This window comes from Limulus polyphemus, unplaced genomic scaffold, assembly GCF_000517525.1.
Source record: "Limulus polyphemus unplaced genomic scaffold, Limulus_polyphemus-2.1.2 Scaffold199, whole genome shotgun sequence".
Lineage (NCBI taxonomy): Eukaryota > Metazoa > Arthropoda > Merostomata > Xiphosura > Limulidae > Limulus > Limulus polyphemus.
Window position 1 is genome coordinate 741714 of NW_013665809.1, and position 10009 is coordinate 751722.

General features: G+C 32.9%; 1 protein-coding gene across 7 annotated transcripts in view; it reads right to left on the bottom strand.

Moving 5' to 3' along the window:
• The window catches only part of LOC106478320 (ras-associated and pleckstrin homology domains-containing protein 1-like), a 122937-nt gene that overhangs the window by 23460 nt on the left and 89468 nt on the right, over nucleotides 1-10009 (bottom strand). The window contains exon 1 of one of the 7 annotated variants that reach the window (XM_022381915.1): nucleotides 6307-6404. The exons of 5 other annotated variants lie outside the window; for them this stretch is intronic. The gene's annotated coding sequence lies outside the window, so the exon portion shown is untranslated. Of the gene's footprint in view, nucleotides 1-517; nucleotides 639-6306; nucleotides 6405-10009 lie in introns of those variants that run through there. One more of the 7 variants, XM_022381914.1, reaches the window with a different exon arrangement.

The following is a 10009-nucleotide window of genomic DNA, read 5'->3' on the forward strand; positions in this document are numbered from 1 at the left end:
AGTGGAAATTAAGTGTATTGACAAAGTTGAATTGAGAAAGAATAAACTAGTTTTATTTAAGAAAATACTTGTATCGCTAGTAAGTTTCTCGGAAAGAATTTCTAACGAAAAATTAACAAATGAACACAGACGTAACAATATATATCTTATAAACACAATATTCTTTCCTAAACATATAAGAATGCTAGAAGCAATAAATCATATAAACTTGAACACAACTTTATTTAGGGAAGTATTACATTTAAAATCAAACTCTGCAAAGCAAGAAATTTAAAATTATGGTGTATGTGCATAATCAAACCAAATGTGTGAAATTTTCTAAAATCATTACAATTAATTGAATTATTGTATTTAATAAGGACAAAATAAAAAAATCAGTAGTCTCCTCCACAATTTTTTTTTTTTAAGGAAACTGCTATTACTAGATAATGTAAACTTTACAAAGCTGTTTTTAACAACTATGATCTGATAATACTCGGGCAGCATGGGTCTGAAACTTTCTAGAAACTATACTAACCTATAGCTTTATATGGCCATGTGTTGATTCTGCCGTGTAAACATAATAAACAGTTTATAAATGGGCATTCAATTCAATGGCACTGTCCCTCCAAATGTGTGATCCAAAAAAAAAAATCCGCGAAAACTCCCGTTTGTACTTATTTCGTGGTTTAGTTCATATTTCACAAACATTTCTCGTTCTAGGCTCTAACTTTGGATATTTTAGTACCTCTTCTCACTGGGATAGCAGCATATGATAAACTAGGACTTGGCTGACGGCAAACGTGTATCAACTTGAGCCAGTCAAATTCGAAACAAATCATGTTCTGATTCATTCAATGCCAACGAAAAAACAAACGTTTCTAAACAGCCATTTATCAGTTTCACTAATACGTTGTATTAATAATAATACCTGAAACATATGTGCACTCAACAGGTGTAGAAAATAATTCTTCATTACTACATACATAAAAGTACGTCCTGATGTGGTATATAACTGGATAATTCGTTTCCTTTGCCTACGTTAAGCACGCATTGTGTGATGAAAACATAACAGATGTTCCAGTAAGCACGCTTACTGTTATAGAGAGTCACAGCATCCGGTAATTAGGTAAACATCCTCCCCATTACACCACATAAAAAGCAACCGTTAATTTAAAAATACTGCGACTTACGCGTCTGTCCAATAAGCTGAAAGTCTTTGTTGTCACGCGCATGGATAAAGGAAACCATTAACCCCTGCACAAGTTCCGAGCCCCACCTTTCTGCACATTATAGAATCGAAAAAGGAAAAAGCTGGACCCTAAGACGTATTGAAGGATATGCCTTTTACTAATTTTAATCTTAAAATTAAAGTGGTTGTCCTTTACGTACAATATATTAATTTCACGGATTACACTAACATCCTGCAAATTCATCGTACATTAAACAAATTCTGAATCTAATTGAATAATATACCTCTTTTCTGAAGAAAACTTTCAAGCATGTATGACACGTGACCTAATTAAATTTTTTCTTGTATAGCCAGTTCCTAACAAGAAAAACTGTGTTAAGGACAAATCTTAAGGTAAAAAAATAATTAGCGTCAAATGTTTTCTCAGCGTTCTAAGGATCTTTGGAATGGAAATTTCAAGTCAATTCATATTTACAATGCGAAAGGTTTATATTAAGGACTCGCCCTTGTTGAAATTCTAAAACTTCACAAGCTACAACCATTACGTGCATATACATTATTTTTAATTGACATTTTATGGAGGAAACGATCGGTTTTGTAAAATATTTCTGCGCAAATAACATCACGAGATCTATTTTACACGTTCACATTTTTAAGCCTGAAACACTATATGATTTCACTCCAAATATTTCCAGTTAAAAGATCTAGCTTTCAAATGTTCAAGAAAACTCATTTTCCCTTCTACATACGAAACTCTCCTAAGATTCCGGAAATCGTAAACCCTATCTTACGTAACAGTAAATATAAAAAAAGCCCTCTACGTGTAAGAATATGTAATTAAGACGTGCTAGCCTAGCGTCATTTTGTTTTAATCACTTCGCGGTACAAAGGAATCACCTCCCTTAGTGCAAGACTTTCAACTTTCCTGGGAACTTTTTAAACAAATTTCGATTAGTTAAATCATTCGTCATAAAACTAAACAAAAACAAAGAGCAACCGGTAAATCACTTATTCTCTTCCCGTTATCATGTTCAAAAACTCGTTTCTTCTTCTACTACTACTTTAGAAACCGACTGTGCAAAACCTTAGTGTAATTATTTAGATTAATTAGTGTCATGAACCCCCTGTCCTCTCGTGGGAGAGATCCGAGAGAGAGGTAAAAATGCCTAACCAGAAATGTACATACGGTTTTCATTAAACATCGTGTAAACCGAGTGGGTGTGAGAAGAAGGATATCGTTTGTTGTGAGACGAACTGGATCCTTCACTAGCATGTTTTCACATCCTAATACGAGTCTTTCTAAACGTTGGGCGTGTCTCGTTTAATAACAAAGAAAAACAAATACTTGTTACTGTTACGCATACTAAGTTCAAGAATAGAGTAAATCTGAGTTTGATCTAAAACTTTTTTTTTTCGTCCAAAATGCACTTCGCAGACTGTAGTCTTTATTTTCAATTTAATATTATAAATATTAATGTAAACCAACGTGCACGAGAACTTACAGAGACATAAACACGATTCAGTCTTTAGTAGGGCAACGAAATTCCCACAGAAAATAAATTTATAGGAGCGCATAATCTGGAATAAACTTTTAACCATGAAATACACTGGACTACAAGCAACTCTTAAATAGAGCTTTATCAAGCTAGGAAAAAAAGAATCAGGACAATAGATGTGGCCGGGATGGCTACTAGGCCTTACCCCCCAAAAAAAACTTTTTTTTCGGATTACAAAGATACCTGCCTGCTACCCCTAAAAACTTGCGTAGCTAAGGCACTGTTCAGGGCTAATATTGAAAATATCTTTGCTGTAGAAAAAAAAATTAAAAAAATCATAACCAAAAGGTTTCTTACTTGTGGCAGAAGGTTCTATTAGGATAAGGAAAAAATGGAACGGTAAATATTATTCGCAAACTTAATATATTAACTAGTATATCCAGTTAATTTGATAGACAAATAATTTTTAATACATTTCATAACAAAAAAAAATCTATTGAACAAATTCAACAGACATGGTTTTTACCTTAAGGGAAAACACCAAAAATCCTTCGGCTGTTAAAGTAAACTAGACGAACTTAGAATGAAAACAAACAAACATTGCGAAGAAAAAAAAAAAGAAAGAAGAAGAGAAAACAGTCAAACACTGAAGTTAAGGAAGAAGAAGACCCGGAAGAAACAAGAAATAGTCCAAGAAAGAGGTGATCATCTCCAATAACAAAAAAAAAAAAATAAATAATTCACAAACATAAAACTTTGAGTTGAACGAGCTGAGACGAACTGTGGTTAAAGTTATGTGGCGCCAAAGTGATAGAAATAGTGGCGCTTGAATTTTTTCACGCTATCTTCTAACTAACTACTCACTAACCGTACAACCTGTTGGATGTTATTGGTATGGAAATCTTCGTCGACCTCGCTGAACCCACTTACAAAAAACGATGGTTGGAACTATCTACCCGACATTTATGAAGCAATATACTCCAGAGTAAATACGTTATCATTAGCATTTTGAAAAGTAATGTAGTCATACATGGGAGAACTCGGGCTATTAAAATAGTTAAATGTTGAAACATATTACAGCATTCTTCGTCCTAACAGTTTACAATAAATTACTCGGAAGTTTTTTTTTGTAGATTTTTAAGCCTCATCTCCTTTTAACTATGTAATTTATGTGACAAGACTAGCCTAAATGATCTTCAATAGAAATTATCGACTTTTATCAGAAACCTGCATAAAACTTTCATAAGTAAACATCATAGTACACTAGAATACATCAACGTTTTTAAAAATAAAAATCTCGAGTTTAAACTGTAAAACTCCACATTATTTTCTGTTTATTTTAAAGCAAGTAAACCAAATGCTGTAAGTTTTCCTTTTAGCTCAGAGATATCTAACTTGAAAGTAAGTCCTCGGAAACTTATGAAAGCAATATATGGGTGGAAAAGAGATTCTAAAATAGGCAAATCGGAACAAGGAAGTGTCACGTGATACATATTAGTGAATATCGAGAATTTATTTAAATATTTCGTTTTGAAATTAAGAAATAAAAACTTATATAATGCTAAATTTTGAATCCACCGATGGGTCAGCGGCAAGTTCCGGACTTATAATGCTAAAATCCGAGGTTCGATTTACCCCCGTGGACAGAGCGCAAATAGCCCATTGTGCAGCCCTACGCTAAATATTAACAATGACAACAAATTAATATTGAATGTAAGCAACTCTGTTAAAAAAAAAAATCGTGAACATGCGCACTTTTACCTATCCATACGCATAGGGTTATTATATAAGAAAAACAACAACAAAGATACAAATAATAGTTTCGTTAGAAATCATATCTACTGTATTGAACAATGTAATTCAATACACAAACACTGTGACCTTTAAACATTGTATTATTTAACTTAATTATTTAGAAACAATAACTACATTGTAACCGAATCAGACCAAGAAAAAAGGCATTTCTATACCAATACGAATTTTAGAATATCAACATATAGAAACCGTCAACAATACTGGATAAAATGTGTAAAAAGAGATGCAGGGGTAATATGATATCGTTAACTCATCAACCATCATAGTGATATTATTCTAAAACGAAACTTAACGTGCTTAGTGCACAGTCTTAACCCTTTTTTTAATGGTTAACAAAATCACTTCAAATATAATACAGGTAATTGTTAAATATGATTTTGCACTAACCGTCGTAGCTTTACTTGACGCAACGGTTCTGAAACGCAACTTAAGCAATATACATATATAAATTATCGTGTAGTAGTACACTGAAATATAACTTTAGTAAATATGACAGTTATAGTGTAGCAATACATGGAAACATAACTTTAGAAATATAACAATTACAATATGTAGCAATACTCTACAATATAACTTTAACAATACATGATTTATAGCGTAGCAGTTCACTGAAATGTAACTTTAGCAACATATCACAGATTCAGGAGTAAATTCTTCAGTAAAATACAAAGGTACCTTCTTATTTTTGATATCAATGCGGTAATAATGATAATAATAATACATTAAATAAATCAGCCTGAACAGATGTAGGGTAAGTGTAAAAATATATATACTTTTGTGCTTAATGTCAATGTCATATTATTAACTTAATTATTCAAGCAATAATGTTAGTACACTGATATTCAAGTGCCTGCTCAGTTCTATCATCAGTATACTGATATTCAAGGTGAATACTAAGTTCTGACATCAGTACACTGATATTCAAGGTGCATAATCAGTTCTGACATCAGTACACTGATATTCAATGTGCCTACTCAGTTCTGACATCAATATACTGATATTCAAGGTGCCTACTCAGTCCTGACATCAGTGCACTGATATTCATGTGCCTACTCAGTTCTGACATCAGTATACTAATATTCAAGGTGCCTACTCAGTACTGACATCAGTACACTGATATTCAATGTACCTACTCAGTTCTGACGCCTTGAATATCAGTATACTGATGCCTACTCAGTCCTGACATCAGTGCACTGATATTCAAGGTGCCTACTCAGTCCTGACATCAGTGCACTGATATTCAAGTGCCTACTCAGTCCTGACATCAGTGCACTGATATTCAAGTGCCTACTCAGTCCTGACATCAGTCGAATAACATAATTATTAATAGTGCCTGCATAGCTTCGTATTAACATACAAATATAATCGTAACTTATGTAGTACGCATATCAATAGTCATAAACTTGCATGACCCAACACTGCTTTTCAGGAACATCCACGTATCTTACTAACAAAAACAGTTAGTACAACTATGTAGATGGATCACATCCTAATAGTAATAGTAAAGTCACCCATTGTAATTAACATGTCTTAAAGTTAAAGTCTGATATATTATACAAGTGCATTTTTACAAATTCTATTAATATGAAAATTCAAGAATTAAATATATACATGACTAACTTGACCCCCAGTACACAACAGCTTAAAATCAATATTTTCTATCAGCACTTTTAACTACTGGTACTACACTGTCAGCTTAACCGTTAAAACTATTCAGCTTAGAAAAAAGCTTTCAATGTCAACTTGACAACCGTGTCCATGAAAAGTACACAATGATAGCACGAGATTGAAAGAGTAAAAAAATAAAACCGTTAAAATAAATACTTATTTGTTCGTGATGACATGAAAACTGCTTTCTTGTATCCGTTTATCAACTTACCCGTTTCTTAAGCCTAAATTATCGACTTTAAACTTAGGGAGATGTATATAGAGGGAAAGACGAAACAAACAACGGTTGTAATCTTTCCATGACGCGCCCCCGTCTCACAAGCAAACCGACTGCGCATGTGCCACATCTCGATGCTCGAAGTATTTGTCGATTTAATATAAAATCCAAGTATCATTTGAAGTATTTTACGAGTTATTAAAACGAAGATTAAAATATAACAGGCTTAAAGATGAAAATTCTTCAGACTCCATTACAGCCTTTAGTTCCTAGCCTGCCCACAATTTTCCCGCGTTACGAACAGCGATTCCTGCCGAAAACAAAATGAACTTCTACTACACTACTGATCCTACACAATCGAGTTATTCTTCCAGCTCTTTGGTTCAAGTATCTCCTCTTGGCTTCCTTATTAGTAGTGAACAAAATATAGCTCAAAGGAAACCTGAATTGCTAGTGTTACACTGAGACGAACCACTGACTACGAAATATTACTAGATCATAGTTACCATGGGAACAGAGAAAGATCCACACAACAGCATAATATTTGCTTAATGTGAAGCTGAAAAAAAAATCAAGCCCATCTCCCTATATCCCCTATGTCATTTCACACATTGTTTCAGAATTATGGGAGGAAGCACTAAGATAAGACGGTGGGTGGCACCCAAGAAAACGACGGTCAGCAGAGATAAGAGGAAATTAATATAATAACCTAGACCCTTATAAAGATAAATAGTGGTTTAAAAAGCTAACAAGACTAAACTTCTAGCGAACAGCTATCACGTGCTTCGATCCTGATGTAAAGAATGATCCAAAAATTAAGTAACATTATGATACTTCGAAGTCTTGACCTTTCTATACTTTTTTCTAGATTACGTTTGTGTTTCTCTATCTTTTTTTTGTTGTTGTTAGAAAAATTGGCTGGGATGATATAAACTTTGCCAGAACGTGTGAAAGTAATTCCATTATGTGGGAATCGTGGACTGAGTAAGAAGCAGGTCCTAATTTGAGTAATTCTAGACGGAAGACTTTACTGTCACTCACCAAGTGGTGGTCGTTTGCTCACTAACCTTGATGAAGATGGTTGTGCGATCAATCGCTGCTAACACAATGGAAGTAAGGGCAACACTTATCAAAAATAATGGTGGTGTGTAACTTTTGCATTACCCTGTATGCTGTTTTCGTATTGACAGCACTTGGAAGAGTAGGAAGAAAGTAACACCTTACATATATTTGGTAACTAACTCTGAGAGTTTAACACAGGGAAGTAACACATTACAAATATTTGTTAACTAACTCTGAGAGTTTAACATAGGGAAGAAAGTAACACATTACAAATATTTGTTAACTAACTCTGAGAGTTTAACATATGCAAGAAAGTAACACCTTACAAATATTTGTTAACTAACTCTGAGAGTTTAACACAGGGAAGAAAGTAACACATTACAAATATTTGTTAACTAACTCTGAGTGTTTAACATAGGGAAGTAACACATTACAAATATTTGTTAACTATCTTTGAGAGTTTAACATAGGAAAGAAAGTAACACAGTTAACAAATATTTGTAATGTGTTACTTTCTTCCCTATGTTAAACTCTCAGAGTTAGTTAACAAATATTTGTAAGAACTCTGAGAGTATAACCTGGGGAAGAAAGTAACACATTACAAATATTTGTTAACTAACTCTGAGAGTTTAACATAGGAAAGAATGTAACACATTACAAATATTTGTTAACTCACTCTGAGTGTTTAACATAATGAAATAACAAATCATTATGACACTTTTAAGGAAATGATTAATGTACAATACTGAGGTCGAGGATGGAAATACTTCCACTGAAATATGACTGAATCTAAAACACTTACTTACAATAATATCTACGTTAATCTTGACAAAAACATAAACGATAATCCATTAGTAAGTCGACAAACTCAAAAAGTCTAAAAAATAAAAAAAGACATTCAATAAAAAAATTAATGGTGACCATTAATTGGTCAATATATTTAAAACAGCTAAAAATGTATAAAATCCACGGATTTTTTTATATATCAGTTAATCAAGACATTCACATGTAGAAAAAACAGAAAAAATATATATGGATAGTAACTTACCAAGAACTCGAAACAAAAATAAGCGTTCAAAGTTAGAGAAGTATTTTGATCAGAATACAACACAATGTAAAGATGATGAGCAGTCACTGAGACAAAACAATTACAATATATGAAAATATATGGAAAAAAAAGAAGAGGACAAATAGCAAGCTTGATTGTTTGTTTGTAGTTAAGTACAAAGCTGCACAATAGGCTATCCGTGCTTTACCCACCACGATTATGAAAACCCGGTTTTCAGCATCTTAAATCCAGAGACATACCGCTGAGCCAGTAGGGGGCGAATAGTAAGCTGATAAAAAGTTCCAAAAATACAATAAAACATCAGACTAGTGAGTTTCCAACGTGTCAAGGTATTTGTCCGGTAGATTTACAATAAACCAATGAGTAAAATAGATGTTTTGTATATCTTGAAAATGAAGACGTTTAGAAGTCTCAAATAATATCAACGTTTTTAACAGGTATATATATATATTATATAGTGTTTACTCTTACTAACTTGATTTGTTATATAGTTAAAAAGTAATAAATGGTAACTTTATATGTGTTATTTCAGAATCTTAAAGACTAACGTTATTTACTGCACTAGAACCATTATATAATGCCTCTAAAGCACACACATACTTAAGCCTTTGATTTATTCGCGTTACAAACAGCGCACGCGCTACTTGAACAGTACATAATATTTTATCAGTGCGGTGATGGTTTTACGTGTTTTAAGGTGAGGCAGAGTGGAAAGACCTAAGACTTTTCTTCCCTCCTCCTTTGCCAAACTAATTACAGCTTTCGTTACGAACGGGTCAGCGTATATAAAGTCTATGAGTGGGTCTATACTGCTGTCGTGAGAAAGGGAAAACGTGACAATTTATCATAGAATTTATTCTGTTTGTTGGAATTCGAAACTGGTGAAGTTACTACGTTACCTGAGGAATAAATTAGGAAAAGAGCGTCTAGGATTATGGTGTCTGGGTTAAATGCTAATTAACCACTTCATTAAATTTACTTGTATCTCCGACAACAACAACATGAAAAACAGTTCTATGTTATCTATTGGATGTAGTTGTACGAATTTTTTTCTTCCGTTTCTTTGAACGAATAGCTATAATATGCTTTAAAGTAAATAGCTGTCAGAAAAAGAAAGAAAAGACACAAGTTATAGTAGCTAAATGCAATATGAAAAAGTTCGGTAATAAAAGTAGAAAATGAAGTAAAGTTGGACCGACAACTAAAACACAATAACACAGAAACCAACAAAATTACAACGGAATGAAATTATTGACGCCAAAACATTATATAGTTTTGACGTACACGTCTCATAATAAACTTTAGTTTGCGTTAAACAAAAAATAATAATTATATAACTTTGTACAAACACTGACTTCCAACTAAATTCATATAGTTGTATACACACAAATGACCACACACACACACCATATTTCCAAACTAAGTTCACATTGATGTAAATCATATAAACAGTTCTACAAAGTGTAAATACAAGTTCAGTACAGTATATATGAATGTATGGCGTTACGCAA